The 23,213-nt window shown below is 40.8% G+C and overlaps 1 protein-coding gene across 1 annotated transcript in view; it reads left to right on the top strand.

Annotated features, from left to right (window-relative positions):
* The first annotated feature begins 2,377 nt into the window (after positions 1-2,377).
* NPY5R (neuropeptide Y receptor Y5) overlaps positions 2,378-23,213 on the top strand; it is a 71,000-nt gene continuing 50,164 nt past the window's right edge. Inside the window, exon 1 of the mRNA XM_085643274.1 lies at positions 2,378-2,532. The gene's annotated coding sequence lies outside the window, so the exon portion shown is untranslated. The remainder of the gene's footprint in view (positions 2,533-23,213) is intronic.

Here is a 23,213-nt window from a genome sequence, read left to right as displayed (position 1 = left end):
TCCTTTTTTTATACTGTGTACATTCATAATGGGAGGGGGCTGGGCAGACCCCCTCCCCAAACTGGTTTTGGCACCGGGGCCCCTTTCTTCAGGCCCTGGCCTCTTTTTTCTGGGTGCCCCTAGGGCACCTGGTCACCTGTGCTAGGGACCGCAGGGGGAACCTCAAGGCCCCCGTTGTCCCTGCTGGCTCCCCACTAGGCCTGGGCAAAAATTTCGTTCCGTTCGCGGAAATTGCGATAATTTGGCATTTTTGCGTTCCGCGGAGAGCGCGAAAATGTCAAAAATTCCGGTTTCCGCAGCTTGGCGATAATTTGTTTCTTGCTCGCGCTGTAAAATGATACATTCTCGCGCACGCGCGATCGCCTTACCTGAATCCCTGCGTTCGCCGACAAGTTTTCTTGATCCGGTCGCGTTCTCCATGAGATGTTGTATTGTTTTTAGCCATTTGCGCTGTCTCGCGACAGTTCGCGCCCGCAGTGACGTCATGCGTCGCGCGATCACGTCTTTCTTCTCGCGATCATGCACCGCGAGAACAACTCAAAACAAGATGGCCGCGCCCGCAAGCAACCACATGGGTAAGTTGGCGACCCGCAACCATGCAGAAAATCTCGCGAACATGCCGGAAAAAAACTTCCGCATCTTCGCGATATTTCTGCTTGTTTGCGATAATTTTAAACATTCTCGCGATAATTTGCGAAGGTTAATTCCGCAAATTCCGCCCACCCCTACTCCCCACCTACAGCAGGAGCCGGCATTGCTGTGACAGACAGGGGGCTGCTGAAAGGCAGCACCCTGTCTGGCAGAGCAATGTTTTCATCTGTTTCTCTGCACGCATATTTGCATGCAGAGAAACAGATTAAAACTCCACTTTCTACAAGCTGGAGCTGTTTGACAGTTCAACCTTGCAGAAAATGCAGTTATGTTTGCTTTTGCTTTGTGGGAGCTGTCAGCTCCCACCAAGCAAAAGGAAACAGCTACCTCTGAGGGTGGTCACCTCGGGGGGGTAGCAAGAGCTGGCCCTGGGGGTTGGCATGCCCAGATCCATAAATGGCTACTGATGGAGGCCACACGGCCCCCTCTATCTTAAATCTTGTCTGGGGAGGTGGTGGTCCCAGGGGCCGGGGGTCCATGACGGACCTCCTATGTTTATTTTTCATAGTGCCCTGGGGAGGTGTCGATCGCCGGGTCTACGTGGGGGGCCCTGTGGCTCCCCACATTAACATAACAAAACTTGACCTGGAGAGGTACCCGGTGCTGCTACGCAGGGCCCCTGTATTAACCTGACAACACTTGCCGCGGGGAGGTGGTGGTCCCTGGGGCTGTGTTTTTTTATATCAAAATGTTATGTTGGTGCTGACATATTTACCTAACTATACCATCACTTTAACCTTTTTTTTTTTAACCGTTTTTTTTCAGTGAAATACTTGTGGTAAAGGCATTTATGGTAAAGGGAGTGCGTGGTAAATGATGCGTGGTAAAGGCATCCCGTTGTAAAGACAGGATTGTAAAGGCTGTCTCCCATCCACCTTCATTGTTGTTAAGGTGTAGGCTGTATGCACAAACTAAGGGAAGCAAAGCCACAGACACATAGTTGGGAGCTGGAATAAAGGCATGTACTCCCAACTCCCTTTTATTGATAGCTCACTGGTAACAGTTGTACTTGGATGGGTGTGTGTGTTTTAGAATGACAGCCCTCTTGAAGGGGGTATGTTCCACAACATGTTCTTATAGATACAGAAAAGGTTGACAGAGTACAAAGAAATGTATTTGTATATTAATTTACGATTTGCTGTAGCACAACTTTACCAGCAAGGTGTAAGTGCACTTTGAAAAATGACTAGGAAGATACAAAAGTCTAATCCAAGATATAATACGGAATAACCACTAATAATATAGCCAAGAAGGAAAGAGCAATGAATATGTTCTACATGTGACAGGGGCAGAGGGGGTGACTAACAATGTGATTGTAGGGGTTTGTTTAGGTCTCTACAGAAAAGGTAGGTATATAAAAGTTCCCTGATGGTGAGAAAGACCGAATAGGTTCAAATGGATGGAGGAAGGGAGTTCTCAGAAGTATCTGGAATTGTACAGTGCATTGCCTCAATTCCTTCTGGATAGTAGCAGAGGCCTGTTGCATTCATCTAATTTTGCCCTATACTTTTCAATTTGGCTATTCTATTTGGAAATTTATGTATGAATGAATAAATGCGTAGATTAGTATGAATCATTCATGAATTTATGTGTGCTTCTAAACAATCAAAGATCTTTTCAAGTACTATTTAAAAAAGTAACCATTCTCCATATATTGTGTTCTTCCATCATCACACTCTTAAAAAATGATTGATTGCTCGTTTTTCTATTTTATTTTCAGGTTCTATAGGAGAACAGGCAGATATAATTCACTGAGCCTCAGTCCTGAAACTCTTTATGCAAAGTTGCCTGCAGAAGGATGGAAGTCCTAAATTGGACAAACATTGGTGTTGTTTCTTTTCAGTGTTCCTGAGTTTACAATAGAATCAAAACAACTGTTAGGTAGGTATGGTTGTAAACCTTTTTTATACTAACTTAATACAGTCATTATTTTGGTCTGTATTCAATAAACAGTAAAATAACTTATGTTGAAGCTCTCCATTAAAGGTACTGATGCACACAATTTACTGCATCAGGGTCAGCCCGGGACACAAAATAGACTTAGGCACTGAACTTAAAGTAGCCCCAATTAATGAACCAAGGCCCATATTATGCACAAGGCGTGTTTTCATTGCCCAGCGCAAACAATGAAAATGCGCCAGATTATGGTGAATGAGCTGAGTGACTGCACCCGCCTGCAAGGGGATGTCTGGGGGTGCAAAGGACCACCTTTGTCCTCTCCCAAAGGGCTGTCATCAGGAGGCGGACTGGCAGTGCACCGCCTAAAAGCTTCTTTGCCTCTGCATCAATGTCTGTAATACGGCGCAGGCAAAGAGGCAAAGGGATTCCCTTATTTGCATGGAGCCACTACCCCGGGAGACATCCGTTACAATGCAGTCTTCACCCCGCTATACGTTTACAACGTGGCCATTACAACGCAAGTCATTACAACGGCTTGCGCTGGATGGCACTATACACTGAGGAATAGTATGATTTACTTCCCTACTGTTACGTAGGCTGGAGTTGGAATAATAAATCATATTATTCCTAAGTCCAGCGCCCTCCAGCGCAAGTCGTTATAACAACTTACTTTGTAATGACTGCATTGTAAACATATCGCTGTGTAAAGACCACGGTGTTACTTCATACATTCCACCCCCCATGCAAATGAGAGAGTGCCCTCTGAAGATAGCGCTGGTATTTCAGAAGGGGATGCACAAGCATCTGCGGCCCCTTTTGTAATACCAAAGTGCCCTGGAGGCATGCAAAGCGGACGCAAACTCCTGTTGCGCCTCCAGGGCACTTGCATAATACGGCACCAAACAGCTAAAAAGTGGCCCCTATTTGTAAATCAGGTTTTGAATGTGTATAGACATGCTGGATGTGTATTTTGTAATGTATGGGACAGTGGCATAACGAAACATGAGAGGGCCCCTCTGCCAGGTACGTGCAGTGGGCCCCTCCAGCCTCAATAGGGAGCTCTCCGTGCCGGAGTACTGTGCTGAGGGGGCCCCCTGGAGTTTGGGGACCCCTCTGCACTGCGGGGGCTGTGGGAGCCTGCGTTACGCCCCTGGTATTGGAGAATGCATGCATTTGTGTTTGCTGAAAGCAATGTTTGTTTTAATATTAGGAAAATCAACAGTAAAGTACACTACACCTGACCATAAAACAGACCTATAAACAGCCAGAAAACAGTCCAGAAAAAGATCTGTCAGACCAGCCCATCGGGCACTATCTGATTACCCTATAGGCCAATCCGATCCTGTGCCTCACATTGAAGGGCAATTAAGAACGGAGAACAGCAAATGCCTTGTCCCAAAGGTATGTATACAATAAAGAATTGTCTACCGTTGTTGCTCTTTTTGTCCATGCTCAGCAAATGCTGGTTCTATGTACTTATGTTTTTCAAAAGGCAACCAATTTTTTGAGCATTTGTTTAATAGCAATGAACAATCACAGACATAAATAGAAGAACGGAAATTGGGTAGTTAACACAGTTAGGCAAAATAAGCATTGTTGTTTGGGTTAATTGTGCCACTGAAGTTGTTGATCAATGAAAATATATATTTAAATAAGGCTAATACATACAACCAACTATTGAATCACACAGCCAGATATATACATCGTTACAGGACATTAGCAACCACCCACTCTTTTGTTTTTAAAGTTTTAACAGTTAAAAATAGAAAAAACCCTACAGTCTTGTATTACAACAAGGAATAATAAATGTAAGAAAACCAGTACAATCATTGGCTTAATAATAAATTGAGTAGCAAATAAGAATATGAGAAGTAAGAAAAGTAAAAAGACGATTAGGAAAGAATGAAAAGAAAACGATAAAACATACAGCGTAGAAATGGTTGAAAAACAGCACCTTATGGATTAAAAAAACTTTACTGTATCAGAAAAATAGAGCCTAAGGTAATTTCATAATAACAATAACATTAACATAATGCCGATAATGTTGATATTCTCAGTGAGTTAAGGAGGATGAGGCACTTCTTCAGTTAATGATTGGTGTTAATTCACAGTCACAGCAGAGAAATCCAGAAAAAACTGTTACTGGTGACCAGAGAATGTCTCACTTGCTATCGAGAGCAAGTGTATTAAAAGTAGCTTTGTTAAGTCTATGATTATAACAAGCACCACACCACCAGGATTGAAATAAAATGAATGATGAATCTTTCAAATTTTCAGTTATTTGCAGAAAGGCAACTGCAAGTAGTGAGTCTAACATACTAACTTTTAATGAATAGCAAGAGCAATCATTTGACAGACTTCCTAAAAATACATTTTTAAATTTAAATGGTCCCTGAGAATGAGATATGTCATCTATCTGCTTTCAAACTTTCAACCCTAACGGATATGTGCAAGGGTATTCAAATAAAACATGTTTTAAGTCAGAATAGCTAAGAAGAAGTGAGGGTATTCAGATACATTTTATGTAAAGCAGCTAGGATGACCATAAGTCTACTGTGAATAAGCAATAACATTTGAATTGTATTATCTGCTTTAAATGATTTTCGAATTTTAAGCCAAATTCTATTGCATAAAAGAATTGAAAAGGAAGCATTAGAATCGCGTTCCTATTGCAATTTTACTCGTCATATCATGACTGTCCACAGGGGTATTAAAAGTGCTATAAATATAAGATGCTGAGGGTGTCAAAAGTAAAGCTGCTAATGGAGGGATAGTATTATTGGATGAGTGGTTAGGTTGAAATGGGGAGTAGTATGAGGAAATTGCAGAAAATAATAAATGATATTTAAGAATGGAAGATGACGGAAGGATAATAAGCGATTGAACTTGAGAGAAAGAAAGGAAGGAGTGCTCATCAATAAATTAGTGTACCCACAGTAAGCTTTTCTCTCGCCAGGTGCCTCAAAAGATAGTTTTACTATTTAACTTGATATAGTTGTTGAATCATATTGAGAATTGGAGGAATTCTCCTTTATCCTGAAGATGATGTATGTAAGGCAGAGACATGGAGATAGGTTTCTGTGTAAACGACACCAATTACGGAAAAGGAAAGGGGCGAATAAACTAGGCTTCCAAATCCATCTGTTAAGGAAGGGAATCAAAATGCTCCTCAGAGACATAAAAGGAGGCATGCTTAATAAAGAACACAGTATGATAAGAGTGGAAATCAAGAAAATTGACCACTCTAAGTTGTTTAGTGAGCTTACGTTTTTGAAGGGACATGCAAGATTTTTTGTTATTTCACAAGAAAGTAGACTGAATAGAATACCGTTATTTTAAATAAGAAGATTGAATGCTAATGGGAATATGGGAATGGTGGTGAGAAAAAAAAGCATTACTGGGACTAACAACATCTTGATTGAATCTACTCTAATTCATCATAATATGCGAATCTTAGTGAGGCCTGTGATATCCTCCACGCCGTTATCCAGAGCAGTGAAAGAATTGGAAGTGGGAACAGCAAATTTCTGTGGGCTAGAAATGTCAAGTGCCTTGACCTTCACATTTCTGACTCTCCCCATATGAAACATTAGAGAGAAAAAACAGGGCAAACTAAAAATGCAAGCAATACTCACTGGATCGGCTATCAGAAGGGAGCAGGATTGAAAGTGATGGGAAGAAAATCAGTTTAAACCCCTTCAAATCTGTAATGCAGCATGTCTGCGAATTCTGGAATACCCATATTAATGTGTGGGAAAGAATGTTTCCAATACGGTGGGAGAAACATTTTTTGTATCGCAAGCATTGTCAATAAAAATCATACAGCATTGCAGCCCCCGCTGAAGAAAGTCAAATAACCTGATGCAGCAGGTAATGAGAAATAAACACATTTGCTTCATAAGTCCAAGATGTTCCTGGCAATGACAGCAGCCCAAAGTCCCTCTGCAACCAGAGCTCTGTTAGATTGCGGCCATTTTCATCCTGTGCCAAATGACACACCTATCAACCACCTACTCTTGACTATGACTTTTCAGTGGTATTTTGAATTCTTATAATTAGAGACTGGTGCCAATGTCAGATGCTAGAAGGTTCCAATCCAGATGGATTAGGAGTAAGAAAGATCAGAATGTGTATGATCCAGCGATCTAAACACTATTGAAAATTAGGAAATATAAGTATGATGTTTTCATTAAGGCATCACTGGCAAAATATTTTGAGTCATAATCTGTGACAGGCGACTGATGTTTCTATCTAGTAGGGGCAACTAATGTATATATTTGGTTTGGATCCAGCAGATTCTGCCTGCTTGTGTTGTAATGCATGGCTTTAATTTAATAAATTGTGGAAGGGGAACCATACCTCAATATTCAGGACACTCCAAAATGTAAATTTCCCCAAAACGTTCCTCAGAGAGTTCTGCTTCAGTTTGATCTTGCATTAAAAGGCACCCTCCCTGTCAGAAACTTTGCAGAGTAAAAAATATAAGTTACTGGGACCCCTTAATAAATGAGTTCCAGATAAGAGAAAAATGATATAGTGTATTACGAAAATCTAAAAAATGAAGCACTATAAAATAAAGACCATGATGAGCAGCAAAATCATAAAGACATTTATCAGCCTCCCTAGCTGTATGAAATTCAGAAAAGTCTCTGGCTCATCCCCAAAACCAAGGGGTTCTTATGCACAATTCTTACACAACAAATTAAGGAAAATACAGTCTCATTGTGGCATGATTACACGTAACAAATCTTCTGACACATCAAGAGATTCAACATCACTGTTAAATTTATAGGCACTTTTAACATCTTCGCTGCCAGGCCTCCCCAATCCTCCGTGGTTTCCCCTAAAGTGAACTGAGAAATTAGGCAAAGTACAGTTTAATTTTTCTGTGGGGGGGGAGATGGGATGAAAATGCTGCAGAAGAAAGCGTCTGGTTTCTTCCCTGCAAATCGTAGCAATGAAGGTTTTATAGTGCTAAAATCACCATTTTCACCAGCTTTTAGTAACAGGCAGACTTTTGTCGGAAAACCTACATTTTCTACACAGTTTTGGCATTTTACTAGGACATAGCCTATGTTTCCCTTATTTTTTGTGCTTTCAACCTTCTTCCAGTTAGTGGTAGAAATGGGTATGAAGCCAATAGTGGATCCCAAATAACTATACATTTCCGAAAAGTAGACAAAAGTCTGAATTCAGCAAGGGGTCATTTGTGTAGATCCTTCAAGGATTTCCTATGGAAAGTTACAGTTGAAATAAAAGAATATTGAAATTTAGTTGAAGAAAACAACCATTTGGTCCTACATTTTCACCTGTAACTTCTTCTAACTATCGTAGATTTTTGAAAGCTATATACTGTTACGTCCGCGGGTGGTTGCGGGGTTATATGAGGCTTGTAGGTTCACCAAGAACCCGAGGTACCCTGAGCCAATAACTGAATTGCCCCTTGCAATGTTTTTCATTGTGTATCAGGTATACAGTAATTAATCTGGTAAAATATAGAGTGAAAAATTGGTATCAAGGAAACCTATGTATTTTCTGAAATGGGAATAAGATATGGAGTTTAGAAGCAGTGGTTATTTGTGCGTCTCTGCATTTGTGGGTACCCATATTAGCATGTGAATTAGAGGGTATTGTTCAAAATGACATCTTTTTCACAATCTGTCTTCCATTTGGAAGGCAGAAAAGCATAGAAAGACAAATAGTAATAACACTTGTTCTCGGCTTAGTGTCTGCGACAGGAAGCTGCCCAAAATGCAACGTGGTCACATCATATTTTTCCAATTAAAACTGACCCTTTCTTTGCAACGCGCCTAACTGTGGATATTGGGCCCTAGCTCAGCTGGAACCTAGGGAAAACCTGTACATTTTTTTAAACTAGATACCCGGGTAAATCGAGGAGTTGGAGACTTGTGTGGCTCTCACCAGGTTCTGTTTCCCAGAATCCCTTGCAAACCTCAAACTCTATCCCCCCAAAAAATTCCTCACATTTCCGTGATGGAAATGTCTGGAATATGTGGGGAGACACAAACTTCCACCCATCCAGTATTCCCAAGTTTCCAGATAGAAATGGTACCTAACTTATGTGGGTAGTCATAGTGCCCACAACAGGAAATGGCCCAAAATACAATGTGGACACATCTCATTTTTCCAGTGTAAACTGGCACTTTTTTTCACAATGTACCTAGCTATGGATTTGGTCTATAGCTCAGACAGCACGTAGGGCAACCTAGCAAACCTGTAAATCTTTGGAAACTAGACACCGAGGGGAATCCAGGAAGGGGTAACTTGTGTGGCTCTCACCAGGTTCTGTTACCCAGAAACCCTTGCAAACCTCAAACTTTGTCAAAATAAACACATTTTCCTCACATTTCTGTTATGGAAAGTTCTGGAATCTGCAGAGAACCACAAACTGCCACCTATTCAGCATTACCCCAAGGCTGCCAATAAAATTGGTGCCTCTCTTGTGTGGGTAGGCCTAGTGCCCGCAGCAGGAAATGACCCAAAACACAACGTGGACACATCACATTTTTCCAGTGAAAATTTACACTTTTTGTTGCAATATGCCTAGCTGTGCCCTAGCTCACTCGGCACCTAGAGAAACCTACCAAACCTGTACATTTTTTAAAACTAGATACCCAGGAGAATTCAATATGGAGGGATTTGTGTGGCTCTCACCAGGCTTTCCCAGAATCCCCTGCAAACCTCAAACTTTGTCCAAAAAACTAATTATCCCCACATTTCTGTGATGGAAAGTTCTGGAATATGTGGGGAGCTGCACACTTCCACACACCCAGCATTCCCTGAAGTATGCCGATAAAAATGGTACCTCACTTGTGTGGGTAAGTCCAGTGCCTGCAACAGGAAAGGGCCCAAAACCTACTGTGGAGACATCAAAATTATCACAAAACAACCTGGATTTTGCAAGTGAGTCATCCACGTTTCTGGTCCCGGGCTAAACTGCCATCTAGGGAAATCTACCAAACCCAGACATTTCTGAAAACTAGACACCCGGAGGAGTCCAGGGAGGTGGAGCTTGAGTGGATCCCCCAATGTTTTCTTACCCAGAATTCCCTACAAACCTCATATTTAGCTTCAAAAATCAAATTTTCCTCACATTTCTCTGTGGGAAATTTGTGAGATCACCAGGCCGACACAAATATTTCTGTGGCTCATTTCTATATGTGGGAATTAGACTGGTATAATAAGGTACAACCAATGCCCATACAGTGGTACCAAGTTTAAAAATTACAAAATAATGAAGTAACACTATTACAAAATGTGCCGCATTATGCTGCATAATTTGACTTTTCTTGCCGCAAAATTTACTCAACCTTGCCACTTAATTTGACCCTCTCTTGCTGCATAATTACAATGGTACTGCTTATCTTTTAAAAGATTGTTATTTATTTCCTCAGCTGTATATGTACCGTACCAGTTTCCAAAGTTCATGGAATGTCACGACAGAAAGAAGAAAATAAGGATGTTTGCTTAATTTTGACATTTTGCCGGACAATACACTGCTTCCCCAATACCTAGTATGAGTAATCCTGTTGACCCCCCTCAAAAATTATGGTTCAGTTCACCTTCAATAATATTAAACCTCCAACAAATTGACCCACTGTGCATCCTTTGACCTTTCATTGGCATATTACACTGGGTGCATCCTGTGGTCCCCCGTCTTCTTGGGATTGATTAGCGGTTTTATCCTGACGGTCTTGCTGATTATTTATGGGCGCCTATTCCTAAAATAACCATGGACCCTCGGACTTGATCCTATTCCCTATCTTTAATGATGGACACTGTCCCTCCCTCACAGGCCTTAACAGGATCCTTCCTGTATCATTGTTTAACTAATATAATGCATCATAAAAATGCTTTCACCGTCTGAGGCTGTTACTCGGGTACTTAGCATCAAATGGCTTCAATTGCAGAAGTTCAGATTATCTATGCTACTTTAAGCTATTTGGGATGATGAAGTTGCCTTGTTTGTACTCAGCTTGATCATCTTGCAATAAATCAAAGTTTATGTAGGGTGCATAAATAATAAGATGACATCTGGGAGTGCTGGGGGAGGGGAAGGGAAGAGACGGAGCATCACATCAAAAGTTATGTCAAGGAAGGTCACAAAATAAAAAAGAAGAGAAGTACATCTGATATGTGAAGTTCTGAACGCCACCGAAGGTTTAGAAGCATTGAAGAAGAATGTCTGCATGGTAAATACCACTAAGGGCTGTGTACCAGTCTCTCATTTAGTTTTCCCACTATGGCACTTCAGACAAGAACCAACCATGTGCTATTGGACCTTGGCTCCTGTGATAGGAATTACCAAGCCTGAACGTCCCCTCTAAGCCGAACCATATCAATTCCTGATCGGTTTCAGCCTTTCTGAGCTTCATCAGTGAGTTGCTGCTCGAGTCTTATGGTACAGTGCCTTATCTGGGCATACACTTCAAATTTATGGTGTTTCACTAAGAACCACAACGAAGTGATAGTTGGAATGCTGATGATCATTCTACATTACTCAAAAAAGATGATATTATAAAAATAAACACATTTTCCAGCGATGTTTTGTTGGAATTAAGACATGATATGGGGTAGTAATTGTCAGGATTTCTAGATCAGAGTTTGTTATTTTCGGGAGTGGCACAATGATTGCATTCCTATGTTTGTCAGTGATGTTGCATGTGGATTATGAGGCACTAATGAGGTTAGAGCAGTGAACAAAGTCATACTGTAACTTTGCCATGAAATGGTTGCTTAGCTCTGAGTTGAAGTTGATGAGCCTATGCCACTTAGTGTTTTCTTCTATTTTTAAAGGCTTCAGCACAACAGACTGGAGATCCTCAAATCAGTTAAATAATGTATCAGCTAGTTATACAGGGATAGAATGAAAACTTAAATACATACGTTGACTGGTCATGCAGTATAGATGTTGCATGAATTGATGCTATTAGAACAGAGTATCTTAGTGACCACCATTTTGTGAACTAAGGGAAACTCGTTAAAGAAGGCCTGGCATTTTTAACTGTGCAGTGCTTGAGGTAGGGGTAGGGTGGCAGCAATGTTTTCTCTTATGTTGATGATTTTACTATATTTAAAGGACTTTGAGTAATTACTAGAAGGAGAAGGAAATCTGTTTTAATGCAGTACTGCATCCCCCTGATTTTTTACATTTATTTTTGATTCTATCACATCCATCAACAGAGAAATAACCTGTTTAAGGAGAGTGATGAAAACTTGGGTCAGATAGGAGTCCGGAAGAAAATGATGAGAATTGGAACTTCTTGTGAATTTAATACAAATATTAAAGAAACTGGTGATTTTGAGGCCAAATCGGAACCAAAATACAGACATCTGTATAACAAACCTTAAAGTGCCATAGTGAGTGAGGATAAGATGTTATGAACTTTAAGGCTGCCAAGGCGTTTAGTACTCTCAGTCCATTTATTGTGAATTTAACATGAGTGAGACTAATGCGAAACTCACTCACTGTAAAAGTCCAAATACTGGGTAATCAATTGCAAAAAATCTGGACCAAATGGGTGGAATCCAATTTGCTACAGTTATAAAATGAAGTACTGTTCTCAGCCTATTCATTTGGTTCCTCAGAGAGCTCTAGTATATTCAATTGAGGTCCCAGAGGAAATTTTTCAGTCTTTTAGAGATAATAGAAAAGGTTTATTTTCAAATGCTAGGTGTTGTCAGCGTCAGCAATTCGTTTATGGTGTGCTAAGGGAATGAGGGTCTCTGTCTGATCAGAAACATGAGGCTGCCGCAAGATTTTGTCCTATGCATACAATTGATGGAAGTTATTGTTCATTTCCTTAAGGATTTCCTGTTGGGGGCAGATTGGATAGTCAAATTTGGATGTGAATTATTTTTATTTTTTTATTTTTAAGAGTTTTATATAGCGCGAACTAGACCCGAGAAATCGGGTATCAGAGCACTTCACATGAGCACCATTTTCGTTACAGAAGGACACATTCATTTTTGTTAGGCACAGGGAGATTAAGTGATTTGCCCAGAATCACAGGATGTTGAGCGTCGTTGCCCAGACTAGAACCCGGTTCCCCAGCTTCGAGGTCGGCCGCTCTTGCCGTAAGGCTACATCCTCTACATAGGACATATGATTCAGATCTGAATTAGGTTTTTGACCACCTCTACTTGGCCAAGATACCTATTCTGCTCCTTAGCAAGGGGATCATAGGTCTCCCCCACAAAGAGCAATCAACAGTTCTTGACACAGTTCTAGGAAAGGAAGGGGTGGGGATGAAAGGAGGAGGGACATACCACTGGAGCAACACAGGAGGAGGAGCTCACCTTTGAGGTTTTGATGGGAAAGGACCAGACAACTGTGTCATCTAGGGGTGGAACTCAGCCTCATTGGGAAGCTCTTTCCACAGACAACTTTAATTCGTCCTATTGAATTGTTCCAGAATGATGCGCAGGAAAGTTGGGGACATAGTTGGAGTGTTGATGTAGCACCCTCTGCTTGGTCATGCATGCCTGGTTTCTAGAACTTCCCACCTTCTCTTAAAAACTGCACAATAGAGAGAAAGGTGGGAAGAAAGTTGACTTCGGAACAAAGACAGAGAAAGGATGCCAAGCTGAAAAGAGGTGCCACCTGATGCTGTGATAGAACTTCGACTCCAGCTGACCTGCAGGACTAGGATGGGTCTCTACATAACCAGTAGCACTGGCCCCTTGTTTCTCCTGAGTACTAGCTGGGGAAATGCAGCTTCTGAGGGACACTGGATGGTTCCACTGGACCCTCAGTGAACTGGCCCTATTCTCTGGCAGAAGACATGAATAGTACATCAACATAGCCCCGGGAACCCCATCCTTATAGACTGAAGATTTTTCAGAACGGGCATGTAGCCTGCCTCCCAGGCCTGCTTCTGGTTCTGGTGGCCAGGGCATGCACACTTTTTTCCCTCCAGCCCTCTAGTAAGAGCAGAGTAATAATACACAGCCCCCAAACACAGGCTGTATTAGATAAAGGAATCTCTCCTGCAGCAGTGGATGCAGAAAGTAAAATGATGGCTACTGCATGTGGAACATGAAGTATGCCTTAACACAGAGAGCTCAAGGAGCTCTGGGGGTATTGAAGCTCCCCCCGAAACCTCGACTGTGGCCAGTACCCAGTTTCTCAGTGGGCACGAACTACCAGGATTGTAAAAGTAAAAAACAAGAAAAAGAAAAATGATTGTAGTTTTCTATTTTAGGCAAGCAGGAAGCCACTCATTAAATATGCGTAGAGGTGGATCTGGAGCATCCCTTAATGTTGCACAAGAGGGCAATAATGTCTATATTTTGTTCTGTGGTAGCCCAAAACTGTATTTTGGGGGTATGCCGGAGGTGTGTAAGCTCTCAGGAATGTTTTTAAAAAGCTATACCTCTCTCAAGGGGTTGAAGCCCAAACCCTGGGAGATGATTTCCTTATATTTAAGCACTTCTGGAGGTGGAGCTTGTGATCTTGGGCTGAGTGCAGGCAGTACTTGTGCTTGGTCCTATGATTGTATTAGCAGTCCAATAACAGTAAACGGAAGACCTGCTTTATTGGCAGATGTTGATTAAGACGGTAAATAGACATAATATCGAAAAAAATATATCGACTGGACAGAATATCGAGTTTTTAATATAGAATGGACAGAATATCGAATTGCCAAAATATAGTGGTGAAGAATATCGAAAATCAGGTAAGAAATATCGATTTAAATAATATAGAAGTAAGTAATATCGACAGTCATAATACAGTAGTTAAAAATATCGAATTTTTTTATAGTGTTTTAAGTGTTAGTATATGTGTTAAAAGTATGTATTAATATTGGAATGTATGTTAGAATATTTTTAAAGTAATGAATTTTATGTTATTTCTTTTTTGTGTAATATAATTCCGTAGCGGGTTGTGGGTTTATAGGGGAGTAGGGTGGGAAGTAATTTAATTATAGTACATTAAATAATAATTTATAGGAATTATTAATTATTTTTAATTTAATTTTGCGTTTTACTTCTGTAGCAGGTTGTGGGTTGATAGGGGAATAGGGTGGGAAGTAATTTAATTGTTATTAGTTAATTATTAATTAGTATTGAAAATTAATTGGTTGTTGATTAATTATTAATTGGTAAATAATTTGTATTAATTGGTAATTAATTTGTATTAACTGTTTAATTGATAATTATGTTAATTGTATTCATTTAATATTTGTAGCGGGTAGTGGGTTTATAGGGGAATATGGTGGGAAGTAATATAATTCTAAAAAATTAATTATTTAAATAATGTGTATATATTGATAATTAATATAGTATTAATTAATTATTAATTGGTATTATTTGCATTTATTAATGTTTGTTATAGAAAAATAATTGGTTGGTAATTAATTATTAATAGGTAATTAATTAATCAAAAATTTATTGGTATTTATAATTAATTAATTATTAAATATTGTGTGATTGGTAATTAATTGTAATACTTTTTTGGGTATTAATAATTCATTTAGTTTTAATAAAATATAAATTTATTATTTTCCCTACTATTGCACTCACTGGAGTGGGAATAGTAATTTTTACCCCTACGCTATCCAACGTATTCCCTACTATTGCACTCACTGGAGTGGGAATAATAATTTTTACCCCTACGCTATCCAACGCTTTCCCTACTGTTGCACTCTTGGGAGTGGGAATAGTAATTTTTATCCCTACGCTATCCAACGGTTTCCCTACTGTTGTACTCTTTGGAGTGGGAATAGTAATGTTTACCCCTACGCCATCTGACGTTTTCTCTACTGTTGTAATCACTGGAGTGGGAATATTAAATTTTGCCCTCCCGCTATCCAACGCTTTCCCTACTGTTGCACTCTCTGGAGTGGGAATAGTAATTTTTACCCCTACGCTATCCAACGCTTTCCCTACTGTTGCACTCTCTGGAGTGGGATTAGTAATTTTTAGCCCTACTCTATCCAATGCTTTCCCTACTGTTGCACTCTTTGGAGTGGGAATAGTAATTTTTACCCCTACGCTATCCAACACTTTCCCTACTGTTGCACTCACTGGAGTGGGAATAGTAAATTTTACCCTCCCGCTATCCAACGCTTTCCCTACTGTTGCACTCTCTGGAGTGGGAATAGTAATTTTTACCCCTACGCTATCCAATGCTTTCCCTACTGTTGCACTCACTGGAGTAGGAATAGTAATTTTTACCCCTACGCTATCCAACGCTTTCCCTACTGTTGCACTCTCTGGAGTGGGAATAGTAATTTTTACCCCTACGCTATCCAATGCTTTCCCTATTATTGCACTCTCTGGAGTGGATATAGTAATTTTTACCCTCCCGCTATCCAACGTTTTCCCTACTGTTGCATTCTCTGGAGTGGGAATAGTAATTTTGACCCTCCCGCTATCCAACGCTTTCCCTACTATTGCACTTACTGGAGTGGTAATTGTAAATTTTACCCGCCCGCTATCCTACGTAGAAAATATTGAATATTTTTAATTTATATTACTTTAATATATATGTATATATTTTTTTTTTTACTTACATTAATTATTTATTAATTTTAATGGTATTTAAGTATTTTTAAGTATGTGTCAGTTAATTATATGTATTATTTCATTCATTTTACATTACTTTTAAGACATTTAAAAAATTCAATATTTTGACTAACTATATTTTTAACAACGATATTTTGGATTCTATATTTTTGTACTTACCTGTTTGGAGATAGGGATTCGATATTTTGGCATTCTATATTTTGGCATCGATATTTTTGTATGTCTATATTTTGGTAGTCGATATTTTGGTAGTCGATATTATGTCAGTGATCCGATTAAGACAATGCAATGTTTACATTGGCATTAATGGTGGAGCAATAGTAAATTATGTCATGATTGCTTTTACCGATGTAGCGAGACCCTAACAAAGCAAGAAAGTCATATATATGACTAGGCACCTAATAAGCATTTGCTTTGTCTGGTGAGGACTGCAGCGCTTGTTTATCGTTGTATGAGGATCTCCCCTGACTCTGCGAGGTGATTTATACTGGGCTGTTGGACTAGTTGGAGATTTCCCCGGCTGGATATCTTATGGTGATGAGGATTGCGATGCCGTGGATCTGCTTCTGTAAGCGTATTCTTTGCTGAAAACTCTATATTCGAAGGCTGATTTATTTTTCTTGAGAGTCCTGCAGCAACAATGACATTTCATCTCTCATGTGACATTCATGCATGTGTATATTAATATAGGAAAGCACGATTTATTTTGCAATCATATTCGCTACCTGCAATTCAAGGTTATGTAGTAACGATGTTGCTTCACTGTGGCATTATGGGACTTGTAGTCCTCCGAGATTTCTCTGTAGTGGTGTGGCAATATGAGGACTCCAAATGATGTTAATTGTATGCTGGTAATGTGTGCTACATTGTTCACCTCTTGGAATAGCATGTATGATTATTTAACTTTGTTTCTGAGGCATAGATGCATTTTACGTATTTCGACACAACGGCATTAGAAGCATGTTGTTCAGCATTTGTGAGGCAAGCAGATTATATAATTAGTTTAGGCAATTCACGTCTACACCACAATATAAAAAGAAACAGCCCATGTGACATGGTTTTACACACATGAATTTTGTTATTTCTTATTTCATGTTAATATGCAGTGGTATGTTGATATATTTTGGGAACACACTAGTATTGGCGACTAAATGATGAAAGTTTGAGCTGCCACATAGTGATACCACACGATTCAGTGTGTTCAATGCATTTATGCACATATTGCAATGTAGTTTTATGTATTAGGCATTTTATATAATTTCAAATCAACATGAAGTATTTTTTACCGTGTCTACGAATTTGTCAATATATATTGAATAAGAAAAATGGTGCTCACCAGATTGACAAAGGCTGTCGTTACAGCCAAAACGCATCTCTCCTGGTTGCTGGGTCGTTAGAGGCCCATCTTATTAAAAGAAGGCATATTTCTTGCATTCCTCCTGTGCGTGCTCTTTTCCTTCTAGAGCAGGGGTTTTGTGTATATATATATGTATATTGTATATATATATATATTACCTACTGGCGGTCGCCAGTAGGTAGTTATAGTTAGGACCCCTTTTCCATAGGAAAACCGCAACATTCTATTTGGAATAACTTTGGCGCCGGTCGACGAATCCTTGCGAAATTTTCAAAACTAATGGGGCGCTACGCTCCGCTCCTACCCTGAAAGTCTCGGGGGGATTCGTCAAGCGGGGGCTGAGAAAAAAGGGGGGTCCCAAAACGCGTTTTTCCCATGCATTTTTCCATAGGACCTTTAGACACAGCTACAGCCCGAACGGCTGAACAGAGTTATTTGAAATTTGGCAGAGAGGTAGTCCTCAGGTCAAGGAAGTGCCTTTTGTAGGTCTGGTGAAAATCTTTTCAGTAGTTCCTGAGAAAATAGCATTTAAATCAATATATATATCTGTGGCAGCTTACGGTGCGCTTACGGTGCGCTTACGGTGCGCTTACCGTACGCGTACGGTGACGTGCGCGAGCGCGATTCTGATTGGCTGTTAGATCTTAGTAAACATTCAAATCGGTCGAAACCAGGAAGCGGCGGCCGCCATTTTCTCTCTCGCACTCTGAGGGGGGGAGGAAAAACAAAGGCCAAAAACATGTAAAGGGACTGTTTAGACAGCTCCTAACCACCTAGCCTTGATGAATGTGTCCCCAAAGAACCCCCAAGGCCAAAAATTCATTTTTATTTTTTTACAAAAAATCGCCGATTACGCTTACCGTACGCGTACGGTAAAAAAAATTTAACAAAAAAAAATAATCCTCTATTTCCCCACCCCGTGTGCAAATGGTACCTGCAGGGCACCATTTGTGCATGGCATATGTATAGCTGCAGAAAATGTAAAAGCTTATCTTTCACAACGAAAGAAGCGCACCGTGCGCGCACGGAACGAACTGCGTTAAGTGGGCGCGCAGGCCACGAATGGCGTAAAGTAACTTAGCATTTAAAAAAACGTACAAATTCACTGAAAAAACCATAGGTTTCACACACGTTATAGTTAGGAATTAGCATTTAAAAAACCTTGCAAATTCAGTGAAAAAACCATAGGTTTCACACATGTTATAGTTAGCTGGACATTTTACTGATAAAAAACCAATGAAATTCCCCCGTTATAGTTAGTGCAGGCAACTATAACTCACACGACCGCAATCCTCTGCTGATGACATATGTGTCTTTATGAAAAAAAAATATTTGTAATATATGTATAGCTAAAATTTAATGGAAGAAGACATGGGCAAATAATTGTCTAAATACAGTATTAGCATCAGCAGAGGATTGCGGTCGCGTGAGTTATAGTTGCCTGCACTAACTATAACGGGGGAATTTCATTGGTTTTTTATCAGTAAAATGTCCAGCTAACTATAACATGTGTGAAACCTATGGTTTTTTCACTGAATATATATATATATATATATATATATATATATATATATATATATATATATATATTCACTGAAAAAACCATAGGTTTCAGGGGCGTTATAGTTAGCTGGACTTTTCACTCGTACAAAACCATTGAAATTCCCCCGTTATAGTTAGTTCAGCTAACTATAACTCGCGCGCCCGCAATGCACTGCTGATATTGTCACATATTACATCACTCATGACATGGTCAGTGACATCACTGATGACATCTCAAATGACATCACTGATGACATCACTGATGACATCATCCAGTGAATGTGTGTTTTTCTGAAAATTACATATGCTTTATATATGTATATCTCAAGGTCGATGGAAGAATAAATGGGTATATAAGTGTCTAAATGGATGATTTGTTTTTGAAAAATTGATTGTATAACTGACTGATTAAGTGTATCTTAGTGAACACATGGCTTAGTGAGTAATGTTTAAATATGTAAATATCTGTATCAGTCTCTCACTTTGTGTATAAGTGGCTGCATGGGTTGGTGAGTAGCTACATTAGTGTCTATATAGGTTATTAGTTGGTTTTTTGAGTATCAGTATGAGTGTCTGAGTGTCTGTATGGTTCAGTGGGGGTATTACGTAGTGCATAGGTTCATGAATGAGTGACTCACTGTTTGTATGTGTTGAAGACAGCATGTGTGCAGGACTGTATGGGTAGATGAGTGTGTGCATGGGTGCGTTAGTGAGTGAATGACTGTCTCAATAGTGTCTTTATGAGTAACTACATATGTTTTAAACTAGTATATGTGACTATTGGTGTATATACGTGAGTATATGTGAGAGTGAGAGATTGAAAGAGTTCCTGTATGAATAAGTATGTGTTTCTATAAGTGATTGTTTAAAAGACTAAGTATGTGTAAGTTTCTGTAGAAGTAAGTGTGGTGGTGTGTGTATAACTGTATATGCAAGTAAATGGATATTTGATTCTTTATTAGCATGAGTGACTGTGTGTGAATAACTCTATGGATGAGTGGCATTGTGTAACAGAATGTATAGGTGTATGAGTACAGATCATGAGTGAGTACATGTATGAGTGACTGTATAGGACTATTGGTGAATGAGTAGATGTGTATGTGGATCTTAGAATTACTGAATAGGTTGTTGTAACTGGTATTGGTATGTCCATTGTTTTGAAAATTTTAGTTTCTATTTTTGAATGTGTGTATCAAAGGTTGTATTAGGGAGAGAGGAGGTCTGCCACTCTATCACAAGGATGATGTCATCAGTGATGTCATTTGAGATGTCATCAGTGATGTCATGAGTGATGTCACTAACCATGTCATGAGTGATGTAATATGTGACATCATCAGCAGTGCATTGCGGGCGCGCGAGTTGTAGTTAGCTGAACTAACTATACCGGGGGAATTTCAATGGTTTTGTACGAGTGAAAAGTCCAGCTAACTATAACGCCCCTGAAACCTATGGTTCTTTCAGTGAATTTCAAAGGTTTTTTAAATGCTAATTTCTAACTATGCCTACAGAGATAGGACATGTGAAGAAAGGAGAAAAAACGCACAGAAAGAAAAAAAAGAAATGCAGAAAGAAGCAACAGAAGTCCTCAAAGACGAAGAAAAGTGCAGGAAGAAGGATAACGTGCAGAAAGAACAAACAGAAGAGCAGAAAGAAGCCTTGTTGCAAAATTATCCTGTACCCTCAACTTTATCAGACGGATACTGGTGGTAACTGAGTCTGACTAACCAGTCCTAGAGCCAGTGCTATGTTAGAAGACACTCAGAATACAGTGAAAACACCTACATACACTAGGGAACACTATGCGTGGGGTCCCTCTGTGATTAGCATGACCTCCTCTGTAAGCCCCTAGTATATAATAGGGCAGGGGATTAAAACTACCTCTTAAAACGCGCCACTGGGCGTGTTTGCACACGTCACCTCAGGCCCCGTCCCCTCCCTTCCCCACTGTGTAAACACGCCTTGTGGCCGTTTTAAGTTGGAAGATTAAGTCCCCTTGAATCCTGAGGGTCCCTAGGGTCCAACTAGTCCACTAGGTACCTCCAGTAAGCGCCACAGAGCTGTATTGCAGAGAGGTGTAAAAAGTGGCACGGCCTGGACCACCTCTCTGCAACGCAGCTCAGTGGTGCTTACTGGAAGCACCTGGTGGGCTAGTTAGCCCCCAGGGGCCCTCAGGATTGAAGGGGAATTATTTTCCCAACTTAAAACGCGCCATAGGGCGTGTTTGCACACGTCACCTCAGACCCCATCCCCTCCCTTCCCCACTGTGTAAACACGCCCTGTGGCCATTTTTTAAGTTGGGAGATTAAGTTCCCTTGAATCCTGAGGGCCGCTAGGGACAACATAGCCGACTAGGTACGTCCAGTAAGCGTCATTGCAGAAAGGGGTAAAAAGGGGCACGGCCTAGACCACCTCTCTGCAACGCAGAGCAGTGGCGCTTACTGGAAGAACCTGGTGGGTTAGTTGGCCCCCAGGGTCCCTCAGGATTGAAAGGGAATTATTTCCTCCACTTAAAACGCGCCACAGGGCATGCTTGCACACGTCACCTCAGGCCCCGTCCCCTCCCTTCACCACTGTGTAAACATGCCCTGTGGCCGTTCTAAGTTGAGAGATTAAGTCCCCTTGAATCCTAAGGGTCCCTAAGGTCAAACTAGCCCACTAGGTACCTCCAGTAAGCGCCACAGAGCTGCGTTGCATAGAGGTGTAAAAAGGGGCGTGGCCTCAGAACACCTGTCTGAAACGCAGCTCCCTGGCGCATACTGGAGATACCTGTTGGGCTAGTTGGCCCTCAGGGACCCTCAGTATTGAAGGGGAATTAATTCCCCAACTTACAACTGGCCAGGGGGCGCGTTTGCAGAGTGCTGCAAGGAGGGGGCATGGCCTCCGGCGCGATGCCGGTCTTTTATTTATTTTATTTTTTTAAGAAGGAGGGCTGTGTGGCCCCCCTTCTTTTTCTAATTTATTGGCCCTGGGGACCCCATCCCCCAGGGCCTGCACCCTAATTTTATTTTGTTTACAAAAATAAATTTGGCCCTCCCAAGGCCTTAATCGGCCCCGGGGACCCCAACCCCCGGGTCATGGCCTTTTTTTAAAAAAAAAAATCTTTAGGAGGGGAGCTGCGTTGCCCCCCTCCTCAGGCCACTTATGGCCCCGGGGACCCCATCCCCCGGGGCTGGCCCTTGTTTTTTATTATTTTAAAAAAATATATATTTATAGAAACACCTAGGACTATGCATACAATGAATCCACGTGGAATGTATTTACACCGCTAGTAAAGCTCTGACGTGTCTGACGCCCTACCGTGCCTAATCCCGGCACCCCCGCCGGTGGGTACTCTCCAAGTAGAAACCCTTGTCGTTTAGTTATACAAACATGGGTAGCTATTGACGGGCACATTTAATACACACGCACACCAAGCCATTCAAAGGGAATTCAACCAAAATTCGACCAAACTATGCAAGAAACCCCCCTCACGGTTTATAAAACACACATCCACCGCCGGATGTGTAATACTTTTTATTTTACTCTCTGGAAAGGAGACAAACCTCACTTGAGAGTCACAGCATGCTCCTGGCTGAGCCCAATGCTGTGTTACACCCACCAGTGCCCGCCGAGTGCCACACACCTCTGTGTTGTATTCCACCAGCTAGTGCGTATGCTATGACACTCTCTAGCCCATGTGCACTGTAACACCACCCCGTGAATATGTCATGCCACACTTGCCTTCGCACGGGTTATATTGCCCCATCTAACGTGCCTTCCTTGATGCCTATGTTATAACGCACAGTGCTATGCCATACATATTACAATCTGGGATCCATATCTTTGTCACAGTGCATATGCAACGTTACACTCCCCAGCACATATTTTATATTACAACTTTAGAGACTAGTTAGGTTACACAACACTGCCCTGTGCATATTACACTCCAAGGCGCATATCGCATAGCACGCGCTAGTGCCTGTGCTATCTCGCGCTCTCCAATGAATCTGTCATTGTGCACAATGTATTGCATATTATATTTCACGCCCCGGTTCATCTTATATCACACTTTTTGTTGCATAGTTTATACCATATACTATATCTAGTTTTCTTTTTCAATCGTGCTCTCAGGGCTATGTTCTATATAACACTGCGTCCATCTACCCTTTTCACGGGCATTACATTTTGCGATGGGGGGTGGAGGGTCAGGGGGTGTTTCTGCCAAGTGAGCCCA

The sequence above is a fragment of the Triturus cristatus genome, chromosome 2_2 (genome assembly GCF_964204655.1).
Source record: "Triturus cristatus chromosome 2_2, aTriCri1.1, whole genome shotgun sequence".
Taxonomy (NCBI): domain Eukaryota; kingdom Metazoa; phylum Chordata; class Amphibia; order Caudata; family Salamandridae; genus Triturus; species Triturus cristatus.
Note: the sequence above shows the minus strand (reverse complement) of the source record. Positions and strands in the feature narration are given on the sequence as shown.